General features: G+C 47.2%; 1 non-coding gene across 1 annotated transcript; it reads left to right on the top strand.

Annotated features, from left to right (window-relative positions):
- Nucleotides 1–4,967: 4,967 nt before the first annotated feature.
- Trnag-ucc (transfer RNA glycine (anticodon UCC)) lies at nucleotides 4,968–5,039 on the top strand. Its single transcript has one exon. It is a non-coding gene; the product is annotated as a tRNA-Gly (tRNA).
- Nucleotides 5,040–16,411: the final 11,372 nt, after the last annotated feature.

Genomic DNA, 16,411 nt, shown 5'->3' with positions numbered 1-16,411 from the left:
TTTTTTTCCTAAATATCCCCCATAAATTGTACTTCTTTTATGGACATAAAGTCATTTCAGTGCCTTTTCTGCCCCCTGTAGTCACGCCAGGCAAAGCTGATGACAATGGAGACAGGTGAAATATGAAATGATGATTGGTTATGGAATTTCGGTGATTAACAGCACAAAATACCAACCCAATAAATGACAATAATTCCGGCTAAGCGATTTCTCAGAAACATGCTACCCCACGAACGTGTAAATGTCCAGTGAAAGAGTGTTTGTACTTTTGCTTGCGGATGAATAGGTCTTTTGACAAAGCGAAATTTGTCTGTGGTATGGGTACACGAATCCAGTTTTAGAAGAGTGCCACTGGTATTTCATATATAATTCTCCATGGCATTTTAAATTAATTTCGCAATGAACTGTAAAAGCAACGTTTTGGTTTGATGCATTGATTGCGTGTTCTTATTCGCCAGAGGCCTATTGATGAAGGTGAAAAAGAAGAAGAAATTGACGAGCTAATTGTAGCCATGGAGCATTGAGAGCCAGAAAATGAGCTGAAAAATTCGGAGGGGGCTGGCGGCGCCGAGTGTCAGCAAGACTTCCTTATACCCTCGAATTCACCAGACATGCTCGCCTGCCCAGAATTACGCAGAGGATCCAGGCATACTACGGGCACCACGCACTTCTTCTGGACACAGCCACACCAGCCCCGACAACTGTCAAGCCACTCTGCTCAGCCTCGTGACTTCGGCCTCCTTCATGTCGAACCCGGTGAGAAATTTTTCCATCAAGTCACATTAAAATAAAGCTTGCAGGCATGTGATTGTTACATTTCCTTTGTCCCTTAAACACAGAAGTATGGAAGAGAAGTAAAGCATTGTAATGTTGTTTTTTTTGTAGAAAATTGTCTTCCCTACCATCCCTAGAAATTGAATGATTTCCATTATCATACGCTGCGTTTTATACTGACATATGTATTGCTATATTTGGAGGGGTAAATGTGATGCCTTTCAAAAAAGGGATACATATTGTGGCCTTTTTTATTGTTCCGCCGGATGGTAATTTGTTCCTAAATATGTTGCGACAGCAATATTTGCGAAATGCAAAAATGAAATCAAAAGAAGGCTGATGGGTGTCTGATTCGCCGAATATTATCTCTGCTGTGATGAGGTTTCAAATGTGTAACTACGGGTGATAGATAAAGTTTTAATTGAAACTATTGAAGTTGTGTTCTCTTGCAAAGAAAAGAAACTGTCTTAGCTCACATTTGTATTGCAGGATCAATGTTTACCTAAAGAATAAATTATTACAGTGCGCCATTTGAATTGACATTTGCGCAAATGGTAAATATGCTAGAATGGAGTGCACTGAAGGTCGATTTCCTCTGTTTATAAACGCTTAGAACAATACTATATGAAAATTGCGTATTCCGCGAAAAGTATCAATGTTTAAAAGGCAAAGCAGTTTCTTGTACAATGATGTATACTCCACTAGTTGGTACGCCGACTTTCAAACAACACCGAACCAAAACAGAAAATCCAGCTCCCATTTTGGACATGGCGGTTACGGCAGCTCTGTATACTGCTGAGTTATATAGCGGAACCACTAACGTGAGGGGACTGCTAGACGCTCCCAACGTCATGCACCCGTCTGTGTGAGGCAGAAGTGAAGGCTTTTTAGCAAAAAGCACCCCCTGTCAACGAAAGCGCAGTAAGAAAAAAGCTGTTGCAATTTTAGAGAGCTGCGCAAAAAAAAAAACGATTCAAAAATTACACCATCTTCCCACGTGGGAATCCTAAGGGGATACAAAGTCGCGGAATCGTAACGTGTTAATCGGTTGTTAGAGTAAAGACACGTGTAGTAGCGTATTAAGTGTCTTCTTTATTTATCGTGTGGTGGGGAACGTTTTGAGGATTCTCATTATCCAAGCGAGGAATCCGCTATTCGACGCAGGCGTTTCGAAGCATTGTCACGTTGCTGAACGTCATCTTGATCAGCTACTCACCGCTGGCGGTTCAAAGCGGCTACTCGTACTCGAAGCAGGAATCCGCTGCTCGACGCTGCCGTTTACGTTCGGCGCCGCGGGCTCTCTTCCGTGCGGCCTTGTGTTCGGAGGTGCTCGCGGTACTGACAGTGTGCTGGCTGGCGCTAGTTGAAGGCGTGACAGCCAGTTCGCAGCCAGTATCGTTGGCGTTCCTTGTCAGCTCATCGGACGGCGCAGCGTTGTCCCGACATAAAGCCGCAACTGAAGGGAGCAGCAGCGCGGACCAGGTTATCTGAAGTGGAGCGGAGGAGGGGAGAGCAGGAACAGCGCGCACAGGTGGTGTGGAGAGGGAAAGAGGACGAGCAGCGCACGCGCTATCGCACAGGTGGTGAGGAGGGGAGGAGGCGAGAGAGAGCGGATTCATCACAGGTGTTGTGGAGAGAAGAAGAGGTGTGGACGCCGGACCCCGGATGACGGAGCCTCGACTAAGAGATGCTTTGCCTCTAAAATATTGCTGGCAATGTTAGCCTCTACACAATTATTACTCAGTACTGTCCAGGCCGGCTTGATGTTATTAAAGCAGTGACTGCAGAAATTAGGATTGGTGCAGTGTGCCTTCTACGATATTATTGCTTAATTCTCTAGAGGCTAGCTAAGAGTTGTCAAAGCAGTGACTGCACAAAATAAGGATTCATCATCATTTATTAAACCCTTAAGGACCCCAGAGGGGTATTACATAAGGGGGGGGGGGGCAGAGTCATCGGTAGTGCAAATGTGGTACAAGAAAAATACGGTTGGGTACATGGTTCATTAGACTATTTATACAACAACAAATCTAATTAGATAATTTAACAACAACCAAAATAATAATAACCTAAAAAAGGCAGCAGCGGCAAGTCTTGGGGATTATATAAAATTAAAGTCTAAGTTTAGATAATAATAATTCTTTGAATTTCGTTGGATTCCGTTCACGGACAACAGAGTCTGGCAGCTTGTTCCATTCTTCGATGGCACGTGGTAGGAATGACATATTAAATGCGTTAGATGAACCATGCAATCGTTGTATGCTCATGGAATTGAACAGACGGCGTGAGTAACGGGACGGTGTGAGCAAGAGGGAAGTACGGAGATGGTGAAAGTGATAATACAGCTTGTGGAAGAGGCATATCTGTCCGATTTCACGTCTAATTGTCAGAGAGGGGAGGGAGAGGGATGCTTTTATGTCGGTGAGGCTGAGGTGCCAGTCATATTTAGAAGTGATAAAGCGGGCGGCGCGATTCTGAACTGATTCGATGGCGTCTATTAGGTACGACTGATGAGGGTTCCAAATAGCAGAAGCGTATTCTAGCTTTGTTCGGATGAATGTCTCGTATGCCATTTTGCGTATGGTTGGGGGCGATAGTGAAAGGTTTCTTCTAATGTAACCAAGCGCTTGGTGTGCTTCGGCAATGAGTTTTATTGGCGCCATGTGTCCTCTACAATAACATATTTAATTCTCTCGAGGCCGGCTTGGAGTTATCAAAGCAGTGATTTCAGGAATTAGTATCGGCACACTGTCTAACAGGCTGTGTCCAACGACTCACCTTCATTGAATCGCAGCATCTTGCAGCCCTAAATGCGCTGTTTTTGGCCGTTACTGCAATAATTCCCCGCAGAGACGCTGTTTGTAGTGTGAAACCACGCGCGATTATGGAGGTGCTTTGAAAAAAAGAGAAATAGACCTCACCCGAGGTGGTTAATGTGGGAGATGCATTAGTAGGCTTAACATCAGAATAATTATCGATGTTACGCTGCTCCAAAACCTTGTTATAAAAGTGCAAATGACTGGTAAAAGAACCTAAACAACAAAGAAAAACAACGCGCAGACCGATGTCTAGTTCAGTGGGCATTCGTGTGTTTCTTGTGTCCTTTGTGCAGCATCATTTACCATGGTGTTTAACTTTACCTAAATACTAAACCTACTTGCTCACTAATGTTTACTCAAATCAGATCTCGATTTTTTGACGCACTTCAAGAAGTGTTGAATTGTTCAACAAATTCAGACCAAAACAATCCTGAAAACGCAAGGTATTACAAACTCTCATAATTGTCAGTTACGCGTGATATGATTTGGAACACGGCTTTATTGGGCAAGCTGCACCGCGTTCGCAGGGTAGCGAGTACCGGAGAGTTTATAAGGACGACGGTGCGAATGGTAGTACACGGTAACACAAGATGAAGAGTACTTGCTTGGATCTCAATGCCAAGCGGAGAACACTGCACTGTGGCATAGCTTCTACGTCGCACGTATACACTGTGATATAACCACAACTTCGGTACACTTCGCGCTTTTAAGAATTTTCGACTCCTTCACAGATGAGGCCATAACAAGGTACACCACCCATAACGTTTACACACACATTATTCATATGTTACCATGAGCATATGCTTTATCACAACAGGTATCTATACCAATAAAGAAAGGTTACCGTCTGACTGACCCAGCACCGGAATGACTTACCAATTCGAATGCCTTACCAATTCGGCTATCTGGGCGACTGTGTTCTCCTTCACTTTCTGGGCTATATTGTTAAGGCATTCGAGATCTAATCGAAAGGCGTGGGTTCAGTCCCCAGTCTGGGCGCATGTTTTTCTTTCTTTCTTTCTTCCTTATATAAAAAAAAGTATCCTAACTTCATTAACCATAGTAAAAAATAAAGCCTAACCACACCCCTATGCCTCCTTTGGCGTTGTAGACTGCCGACCTATGTTTCTGTATTTCCTCAACGAGCCTAGCCAGGGTCTCGGTACTGGCAGCCTTGATGCCTAGGTAGCATTAGAGGGCTTCCCGCCAGTTACCCGCTTATGACAGGCTGTAGACGTTTGAGTCACGCCCCGAAGGTTAAAAAGAAGGTCCTCTTCTCCCCGTGTAGTCAGAGTGGCGCTGGCTACCACCCTCAAGCGTCAGATACACTTGTAGTAAATATAAATAGCCCAGAAAGTGAAGGAGAACACAGTCGCCCAGATAGCCGAATTGGTAAGGCATTCGAGATCCAATCGAAAGGCGTGGGTTCGGTCCCCACTCTGGGCGCGTGTTTTTCTTTCTTTCTTCTCTATTTTTTTAAAAAAGAATCTTAACTTCATTAACCATAGTAAAAAATAAAGCCTAACCACACCCCTATGCCTCCTTTGGCGTTGTAGACTGCCGACCTATGTTTCTGTATACATATACAGGGTGTCCCAGCTATCATGCACCAAGATTTAAAAAAAGAGAAGTCGCTTAACTCGAAGAAAACCTAGTGCATAATGTTTGCAGTACTGTGAAGAAGCGGAGAGTAATTTTTTTCGTTAATGAGACTTAATTAATTAATTGTAAATAAATATCTAACTCGAAAAATACTGTCCTAATCACTAAAGTGTCAATGAGGCACTTGTAGGTAACCATGAGGGGCATCTAACTGCGCTATTTTAAGCGACAAACTAATTGCGTACTCATTTATTCTGACTGATAAAGGAAACCCGCGAAATATGAAAAATACCACGTGACGACGCTTACGCGCGCATTGTGAAGCAGCGTCCCCAAGCAAAGCTGATTGAAAGCAACTGCTTTGCGTGTTACCCGCCCGAAGAGACAGCGCATCACCTTGATAATAGCATGCATGGAAGGAGCAGCAGCAGCAAGATTCGCGGGACGCGTGTGCAGATAAGGAACAAACTCGGTCGCGATTTCTTCTTTCTTTCTTTTGTCTATTTCATTCTGGCTAACTCAGAGGCAGCCTGTTTGAGGGCGTTGCTTTACGGTGCGCGCGGAGGCGCCGTCACGTGGTATTTTTCATATTTCGCGGGTTTTCTTTATCAGTCAGAATAAATGTGTACGCAATTAGTTCATCGCTGAAAATACCGCAGTTAGATGCCCCTCGTGGTTACCTACAAGTGCCTCATTGACACTTTAGTGATTAGGACAGTATTTCTCGAGTTAGATAATTAATTACAATTAGTTAATTAAGTCTCGTTAACGAAAAAATTACTCTCCGCTTCTTCACAGTACTGCGAACATTATGCACTAGGTTTTCTTCGAGTTACGCCTTTACTCTTTTTTTAAATCTTGGTGCATGATAGCTGGGACACCCTGTATATATATATATATATACATATATATATATATATATATATATATATATATATATATATATATATATATATATATATATATATATATATATATATATATATATATATACATATACATATACATATAACGTTGGATTGGGAACAGGTGGGAGTAAGGGTTAATGGAGAATACCTCAGTAACCTCAGATTTGCTGATGACGTTGGCTTGCTAAGTAACTCGGGGGACAAATTGCAAAGCATGCTTTCCGCACTGGGCGAAGAGAGTAGAACCGTGGGACTGAAAATTAATATGCAGAAAACTAAAGTAATGATCAATACCCTCGGGACAGTACAGCGGTTTGACATAGGTTGCGAGGCAGTGGAAGTGGTAAGCGAATATATCTACTTAGGCCAAGTTGTGACCCCAGATCCAAACCATGAGGAGAGATAAATAGAAGGATCAGAATGGGGTGGGGTGCATATGGCAGACATTCTCAGATAATGAATAGCAGCCTACCATTGTCGCTGAAGAAGAAAGCGTATGACAGCTGCATCTTACCGGTACTCACCTACGGGGCAGAAACTTGGAGGCTCACTAAGAGGGTTCAACCTAAATTGAGAACGACTCAGCGGGCAATGGAGCGGAAAATGATAGGTGTAACATTAAGGGACAGGAAGAGAGCAGAGTGGGTCAGGGAGCAAACTGGTGGTAAAGACATATTAGTAGAAATTAAGAAGAAGAAATGTACGTGGGCAGGACATGTAATGCGAAGGCAAGATAACCGCTGGTCATTAAGGGTAACAGAGTGGATCCCTAGAGAAGGCAAGCGTTGCAGGGGGCAGCAGAAAGTTAGATGGGCAGATGAGATAAAGAAGTTTGCGGGGATAAATTGGTCACAGTTGGCACAGGACCGAGGCAATTGGAGAATAATGGGAGAGGCCTTTGCCCTGCAGTGGGCGTAGATAGGCTGATGATGATGATATATATATATATATATATATATATATATATATATATATATATATATATATATTTATATATATATATATATTCCAATGGTGTTTCATTCGATCAGTTGTCCAAGCGAGAGGCGAGGAAGAGCAGTCTCTTCAAAAAACGGCGAAGCCAGAGATAACCTTGCAAGACGCCCAGACAGGCACTGATGATGACTGTTGCAGGTCCGCAGCACACACCCGCGCGTAGATTGGCCATGGTTCCGCACATACCGTTCCCTGCTCCAATTGTTCATTACAATCACCCCCCACCGAAGAAGGAGCCATCCTGGTGACTTACGGCGAGTCCAGGACGAGAGGGTCGTAGTATCGCTTTAAGCGGCTGACATGAACAGTTTCGCGACCACGACGGCGGAGATCGGCTGACGGAGTTAACGGTTCAACCACATAGTTTACAGGGGATGGAGAACCGATGACACGGTAAGGGCCGTGGTATTTGCAAAGCAGCTTCGTAGAAAGACCTGGCGTTGTAGAAGGTATCCATAGCCAAACTATATCACCAGCATGAAAAGTGGGCGAGGAGTGGCTCTGGTCATGATGCCGCTTCTGACGACCCTGGTCATTTGCCGTGAACGAACGGGCAAGCTGTCGGCATTCCTCGGCATGATGCCTCACTTCGGAAAGATGGCGGCGTTCGGAAGCGTTAGGGCTGTATGGTAGGATAGTGTCCATGGTACAAGAAGGTTCGCGGCCGTAAAGTAAAAAGGAAAGGTGAAACACGCGTTGTGCTCTGTACCGCCGTGTTGTATGCATACGTCACAAAGGGGAGTACCACGTCCCAGTTCGAATGGTCTGAAGCGATGTACATCGCAAGCATGTCCCCCAACGTACGGTTGAACCTTTCGGCGAGCCCGTTCGTTTGCGGATGATATGCGGTCGTGGTGCGATGCACAATGTTGCATTCGGTCAGAAGCGCTTTAACAGCCTCAGAGAGGAATACCCGCCCCCGGTCACTGAGCAGTTCCCGGGGTGCACCGTGGCGTAGAACAAGGGAACGGAGAATAAATCCCCCGACGTCGCGCGCAGCGGCAGCGGGCAACGCGGCTGTTTCAGCGTAGCGCGTGAGGTGATCTACAGCCACGATGATCCAGCGATTGCCAGAAGGGGTGTGTGGTAAAGGGCCGTAGAGGTCGATACCGACTCGCTCGAATGGACGAACGGGGCACGGCAAGGGCTGCAGCGTGCCAGCTGGCTTCGGAGCAGGTGTCTTGCGTTGTTGACACTCGGGGCATGCGCGAACGTACTTGCGCACGAAGGCGTACATTCCCCTCCAGTAATACCTGTGGCGCAGCCTAGTATAAGTCTTCAGGACTCCTGCATGGGCGCTCTGCGGATCCGCATGGTGGGCGAAACACACCTCTTTTCGTAAGCTCCGTGGCACCACTAGCAACCACTTCCGACCATCTGACATGTAGTTCCGGCGGTAGAGGAGGTTGTCTCGAATAGAGAAGTGGGCAGCTTGGCGACGGATGCACCTAGACGGAATTCGTTTTGAAGCTGCCGACAAGAAGTCAACGATTGCAGCAATCCATGGATCCTTCCTTTGTTGGGAGGCCATGTCTGTGAGGGTCAGCGATGACAATAGGGGAGCCGTTGTGTCAATGCATGTAGCATCAACAGGCACAGGGGAGCGCGAGAGTGCGTCGGCATCAGAATGCTTGCGTCCAGACCGATAGATAACACGAATGTCATATTCTTGTAAGCGGAGGGCCCAACGGGCCAGTCGTCCCGTGGGATCCTTTAGGGACGACAACCAACACAGGGCGTGATGGTCGGTGACAACGTCAAAGGGCCGGCCGTAAAGGTAGGGGCGAAACTTTGTAAGGGCCCAAATTATCGCCAGGCATTCTTTTTCAGTAACGCTATAGTTGCGCTCAGCCTTAGTGAGAGTTCTGCTCGCATACGCAACGGCATTTTCGTCGCAGTCGGGCTTGCGCTGAACGAGCACGGCACCGATACCAACACCACTGGCGTCCGTGTGCACTGCAGTAGGAGCGCTGGGATCGTAGTGGCGGAGAATAGGGGGTGAGGTTAGTAGACGTCGCAGGGATGTGAAGGCGTCGTCACACTCAGAAGACCACGCGGATAGACTGTTGTCGCCGTTGAGCAGCCGCGTGAGTGGGGCGACGATGGAAGCAAAATTGCGAACGAAGCGCCGGAAATAAGAGCATAGCCCTATGAAGCTGCAGAGGGTCTTTATTGAATTAGGCTTAGGGAAGTTGGCAACGGCACGCAGTTTTTCGGGATCGGGTGACACGCCGTCTTTCGAAACAACGTGGCCCAGGATGGTTAGTTTACGGGCACCAAAACGACACTTCTTGAGATTGAGCTGTAGTCCAGCTGCAGTGAGACAGCTCAGTACTTGGTGCAAACGAGCAAGATGTGTTTCGAAGTCAGGAGAGAACACAACGACATCATCTAAGTAGCAGAGGCAGTTATGCCATTTGAGGCCGCGCAAGATGTTGTCCATCATTCTCTCAAAGGTGGCTGGCGCGTTGCATAGCCCAAAGGGCATGACGTTGAATTCGAAAAGCCCATCGGGGGTCACAAACGCCGTTTTGGGCCGGTCACACTCAGCCACCGGCACCTGCCAGTAGCCGGAGCGCAAGTCCAGGGAGGAAAAGAATTCGGCACCGTGAAGACAATCGAGAGCGTCATCGATCCGAGGTAAGGGATAAACGTCTTTACGGGTAATCTTGTTAAGGCGTCGATAGTCGACACAGAACCTTAGGGACCCATCTTTTTTTGTAACCAGAACTACTGGCGACGACCAGGGGCTTTGTGACGGACGAATGACGTCGCGTTGCAGCATGTCTTCGACGTGTTCATTAATAATCCCGTGTTCTGACGCCGACACTCTGTAGGGTCGCTGCCTCAAAGGTGCGTGCGTCCCAGTGTCGATATGGTGGACTACCGTTGACGTTCTACCCAAGGGAGCTTGTTGACAGTCAAATGAAGAACGGAACGCGTGCAAAAGGTTCAGTAGCTGCTTGCGCTGGGTAGAATCCAAAGCGGTGTCGAGAGACTTCGTGAACACGTCGTCGGATAGAAGCTGGTCGGTGAGACGGGATGACGTCAGGGCGGTTAGCGGCAGGGTAGGCGCGTCATTGCAAATATCGAAGCTGAGAATGGAGGAAGTAGGTTCAATTTGGCCAATCGACTCGCTGCGAAGCAGACTGACAGGGTTGTCTGTGAGGTTGGTAATAAACATCGTGGTGTGTTCAGCACGCAGCGTAAGGACGGCGAACGGAAGAAATAAATGCTTTCGGCGAACAAAAAGGTCGGATGGCGTAAATAGAACAGGGCCATCCGGCAGGGTACCACAAGAAAGAGCCACTAACACTGAACTTCGCGGCGGAATATCGACGTCTTCGGAAAGTACGAGTTTTGTGTCACCAGAGACGTCACACTGTGGAAAAAGTTCCAGTTCAGCTCGGGCACAGTCGATAACAGCGTGATGACATGAGAGGAAATCCCAGCCAAGGATGACATCATGGGAGCACGAAGATAAGAGAACAAATTCAATGGGATAGCAGGTGCCTTGAATACTCACTCGAGCAGTACAGGCTGCTATCGGGGACACGTGTGCTGCACTTGCAGTCCGAAGCGAAAGTCCAGAAAGCGGCGTCATTACTTTTTTCAGCGAGCGGCAGAGTGTAGCACCGGTGTCGACTAGAGCGAGGGCAGGGACTCCTTCAACAACTACATCTATAACGTTCGGTGGATAGGCACGAGGACTTTGAATTTTCGCTGAGTACGCAGTTCGTGCCTCTGGAACTGCGGGTATTAGTTTCCCACTTCCGGAGGAGCAGGCTGACGGCGCATAGGTGACAGGGAGCGGCGGCGAGGAGAAGGCGATCGGCGACTAGTGAACGTCGGCTGGTCGGTCTCAAAATACGTTGGGGAAGGCCTCGAGGATACGCGATGCTGAACGTGCCTAGGCGTGTATCCTGGAGTGTTGAAAACCTCAGGATGCGGCACCACACGGCGGCAGTAACGGGCGACATGTCCGGCGTATCCACAAGAGTAGCATATGGGGCGATTGTCCGGCGTGCGCCACGGATTGGATTGCTGCGCGACCACTTGCACTGGACGTCGAAACTGGGAGACTTGCTGATAGCTCGACGGCACAGTCACTGGGACGGTTGGTTCGAACGAATGGGTAAACGGTCGGGGTGGCTGTGTGACACATTCAGCATACGTCAGGGGACCGGTTAATGCAGCCGGTGAAGCCAGGGGAAGAGCAACAGTAGCTACCTGGGGAACAGTAAGGGGCGCAGGAGCTGCTACCACTTGGCGATTAGTTGGCAGGGCCTCGGTGACCTGTTCCCGGATGGTGCGCTGAAGAGACGAAGGAAGGCATGAAGGCGGTGCCTCCGTCCGCTGGCGTGGCTCTTGAACGAACGGCACAATCGATAGTTGGCGTGCTACTTCCTCGCGGACGAAGTCCTTCATCTTCGCCTCAAGTGAAGAGTGCTCGGAAGTAAAAGTCAAAGCGGAGAGTTCTGCATTTGTCCCCAGAGATAGCCGGACCAGCACTCGTTGCCTGCGCAGCTCATCAAAGCTTTGGCAGAGGCTCACGACCTCCGTCACGGTCTTCGGGTCCTTGGCAAGCTGCATAGTGAACGCATCATCATCGATGCCTTTTAAAATATGCTTCACCCTATCTACTTCAGACATGGCCACGTCGACGCGCCTGCACAGATCTACAACTTCTTCGATGTAGCTGATGAAATTCTCCCCCTGCGTCTGAGCTCTTCCGCGGAGGCGTTGTTCTGCTTGTAGTCTGCGTACGGCCGGGCTGCCAAATGCTTGAAGGAAGCGGGTCTTAAAATCGCCCCATATTTTGAAGTCACGTGCGTTGTTCAAAAACCACGTCTGAGCCAATTGCGTGAGATAGAACTCGACGTTGCTTAACTTGGCGGGATCATCCCACTTGTTGTGAGCACTCACCCGCTCGTATGTCGAAAGCCAATCCTCAGCATCATGATCGCCCTCGCCATTGAAGAATGGGGGATCGCGCTGACGGATGGAACCAGCGCAGACGATCTGTGGCATCGCTGGGGCTTGTTGATCAACAGCGTCAACGGGGGTAGTGGGCATTGGGAGCCTGCGGCTTCGAAGCTCCAGGATTCGTGCTGGTTGACGTTGAAACCGCACCTCCACCACTTCCAATGGTGTTTAATTCGATCAGTTGTCCAAGCGAGAGGCGAGGAAGAGCAGTCTCTTCAAAAAACGGCGAAGCCAGAGATAACCTTGCAAGACGCCCAGACAGGCACTGATGATGACTGTGGCAGGTCCGCAGCATATATATATATATTTATATATATATATATATATATATATATATATATATATATATATATATATATATATATATATATATATATATATATATATATATATATATATATATATATATATATATATATATATATATCTATTTCAAACAGTAGATTTAGATTTGTTCCCCATTGAACCTTATGCTGTGAATCAGAAATTCTTAATAGGCGTTATTTTACAAACACCAAATACGTATTTACGTGGCGCGGGAACATGAAGAAGACGAATAGAGCAGTAAAGCCTATCTCGGGCGAAGAAGAAGACCTGAGGGTTTCACAGCCTGCGTGTGCTCTTTTATAGCCGACATCGTGAAAATAGTGTATTTATACGTCGGTCACGTCCTGCATGGTTCACTTCCGGTGTTCTCCCGCCAGGCAACATCTTTTTGTGGAAGTAGCAGGGTTGATTCGCCTCCTGTCCATATATTCGCTTCATTTCTGCTCCTTAACATCGCTAAAAGGCTGTTGTATCGCGTCCGCCCACCCGCGTAACGGTGAGCCATGGAGGCACACAACACCCATCCCTGTGATCGCAAACTATGACCTGCCGAGACCAAACGGCGTTACCAGCCGCGACCCGAACAGATGACGACGCTGTTCCTCTACCCACATCTCTAGCACTACACGATGGCTTTGTACGGTGCTTCATTGCGTCGGCGGGCATTACTGCTCCGAGGCCCGTTCTTACACGACCATCAAACTCATCTGTGGCGGCAAGGACATCTCCACTTTTCCTCTCATAACGCATCCTCAACTCACCTGTACATTTACTGCGGCCTCCACAGGCACGGTCGCCTTCGGCGGGCGGTATGTTTCAGAGGAAGAATTATGATATGATGAAGAGTTGTGGGCTCAAGGTCTGGTGAAGAATGCGCTCTGCGGGGAGCACAGCCTGCTTATGGCCGATATCATGTAGTTTACAGTCATGGTTAGCATCTCCCATGGTAAATTTGCTCTTCCCTGCCGTCATGTAACAATATATTCAAAGAATTGAGGTATTAAATGGCTTTTTCCGGAAAATGTAGCCGTAGAGACTCACAAGTCTTTTTAAGCATTTCGCCCTATATCAACTCTAAAATGGGGTGAGGTACATCCTGACGGAGTGAAAAGGTGTTAGAGGATTTTCAATTTTTAGACACGCTGGTGGGCTTAGAAGCCGAAGTTTTGGGAGTACATTTTAATCACAGTGAGCACACTCAGTATTCCTGAATATTAACCGTTGCACTACTAAGCGAGTGAAAAATGCGAAAATATATTTTAAAAGAGTCCCTTTTTAAATCGCAGTCATGTAAGCACGTCGATGTTTTTTTACGGGAAATTGAATCGAATGCCCAAAACCTACTGCATGTACCCGTCTATCCACCAGTTATGTAATAAAATTATTTTAGGTAAACTTTGTGTTTTTTTTTAGATTTTTGATTAGTATTCATACCACAAATATATGAGATTGGTTGTCCTTATATACGCTGTACAGACAAACACCGAAAAGGTTTCAGGATTTCTTTTTCGCAGACATGTAGCAATGAGTCTGATTGCACCCCCACAAAGTGAAAAGATATCTAAGATGCTTTTAAAACATCCCACACTTAACAGTGTACCTATAGACGTGTAATTTTGGTAGCGCATGCTTTTGTGGATAGAGGTCATTTCGGCTTCTTTTAATAACTACTGCCCGAAGGGCTGAAACGTATTGGAAGTGTAGCCATTTTTTGACTGAAATTATTTTCTGAAGGTGAAGGCGGCAGCCGTCCCTGCCACGAACCTGCGTCTCTCTCACGCCCACCTATTTTCTATGATGTCTTCCTTGTTTTCTTAACTTTATTACGCCTCAAGCTCATTCCAGAGAACGTGTGTAAGAAAAATAGCAGAATAGTTGGTGTGGTGCCGCCGTTCTTGGTCGCTGTCTGTGTAGAGAGAAGTACTGTGTGCCTCTACCTGCGCTGTCGGTGGTACGGTGAAGGGCACGTGTGAGAAATGTATGGTGTGATGACGGTAAAGGGCTTAGACTTTGCTCCCGCTCCTTGCCGGATCTATGTTCTTTGCTCTGCGTGCTTGAAACCGCTGAGGGAGAGAGAGATCACATTATTGAGCCTTAAGCCGTTGATGAATACATCCGGCAACTAAACAAAAACCGTTACCGGGATGCAATGGTCAGCTCAGCGTTCTTAGACCTGTACGCCGCTTCGCGCAGTACACCGAACTTGGAATGTTGGGCGCCGACCCGGTGTTTTGCTGTTTGGTAAACCTGAATTCTTCACCATGACTCCAAAGCGTACTGGCTCCAGCCCTTCTCCCTCGACCTTGACGTCGGCGATGGCATCTGCTATTCCCCTGCCCCCGCTCCTCCAAACGTTAAGGCTTCCCTATAGCGTGGGTGAGCTTGCACTGCGTCTTTTAAGAGTACCTTGACATTGCCGCAAGAGGCACACTTCACCCGTTCTCAATATTGTGCAAATAAACGTGTTAAAGGTTTGGACGTATACTGGAGCCTACATGATATTATGTACATACAGGAAGCGATACAGATGCAGTGCCGGGAAACCCAGACGAGTAATCATCAGCACTCTGTCCTTTGGAGAACTACTTCCTATTTTAAGGCGCCCAGCAATGACGTTCTAAAAAGACATTATTCAAAATCCGAAAGTAGCTGCCTAATGAATCTCTTCCTCACTTTGTCCTTACTTTGCAAGGCATTGCAAGAAACTGAAATTTCGGTACTTGGGCGAACTCAGTGTTCTGCAATCAACTTCTCAGCCGAGTTATTTCGCAGCGCATGCAGCGTGACCAGCTAAAGCTGCGTCCTTTCGAGAAGCACTTCTCAATGCGACAGGCATTGCAATCTGCGAGAAGCATTTATCAATTCAGAAGAATGCACTCATACAGAATCAAGTGACCTTTCAAATGCGTAGGCTGAGACAGTTGCCTACTACCACCGTGGGATCCACAATGGCCGCCATCCATCTTCGGAACATCACACACGTGACACCCACCGTCACGGACGAGACTCAAGAAGGCAACATGGCCTTCGAGAACAAGATGCCCGCTATCGTTCTTAAGTGGAGCCTACGAAGAGACTATATGTCACGCAGCGATTCGAATAAGATGCCTGCTACAGATGCTGATCTAGGCAACACATTGGCAATTTTTCTCATCCCGCCCGCAACAAGACGTGTTCCTCATGTGGACAGCGGTGACACTTCGGAGCATTAGGCCGCTCATAAAATGGAGCCAGGAACAAAGCAGCACCTAGGAGAGCGATACAGGTGGCCCCGCGTAGATAAGCAAGTTTAATATCTCTGCAACAGTATGGCTTGTAATGCAGCTGATATACCTGCAGAGCCAGTTTTGTACCCCTACAGACCAGATAAATCGTGTTCAAAACACAGCATTGATATTGTTGGTCCAGTTGAACATGCTTCTTATGAGTGCAATTTTGCTATTACCGGGGTTGATTACACCTCTAGGTGGCCTGAAATTCGCTTTGACCTTGCAGTAACCTCTGACGCCACAGTAACATCTTTAGCAACCCTTCAAAAGAAAGCTCTCCAGGTGGAATAGTCACGAACAATGTCCACAGATGAAGTCGCATTTTTGGAACTTTCCTTACTTACAAAGGCATTCCGCCTTTGTGCTAGTCTGCCTACTAACCGCAAAGCAGTGGCCATTTCAAAATATTTGCCTTTTTGTAAAGAACAAATCTAGCTTGAACAACTTTAACGTAGTCCGCTAAAACCGGCCGCCACCGACTACTTGGGCGCGCACCAATTTACCACGGCGGCTCCATTTGGCCCGTTCACTGTAAACACTCTGATGACCGCAACCTTTGTTGAGAAAATGGGATGATAGGTTCATACCCTGAGCATTCCACATCTTTGAAAGTTTGGAATCTGGAGAACTAGGGTAGCCAATAGGCAAGTGGCAGATATGCTGTACGTGTGCCAAAAGCTTGGAGCAAAACCTCCGAAACGGCAGGATATTCTTGGAGTGAAAGTGCGTG

The sequence above is a fragment of the Haemaphysalis longicornis genome, unplaced genomic scaffold, assembly GCF_048455015.1.
Source record: "Haemaphysalis longicornis isolate Haplotype H1 unplaced genomic scaffold, Haemaphysalis longicornis Haplotype H1 scaffold_14, whole genome shotgun sequence".
Classification (NCBI taxonomy): domain Eukaryota; kingdom Metazoa; phylum Arthropoda; class Arachnida; order Ixodida; family Ixodidae; genus Haemaphysalis; species Haemaphysalis longicornis.
The sequence above is the reverse complement of the archived record's forward strand: the minus strand, read 5'-3'. Positions and strand labels throughout refer to the sequence as shown.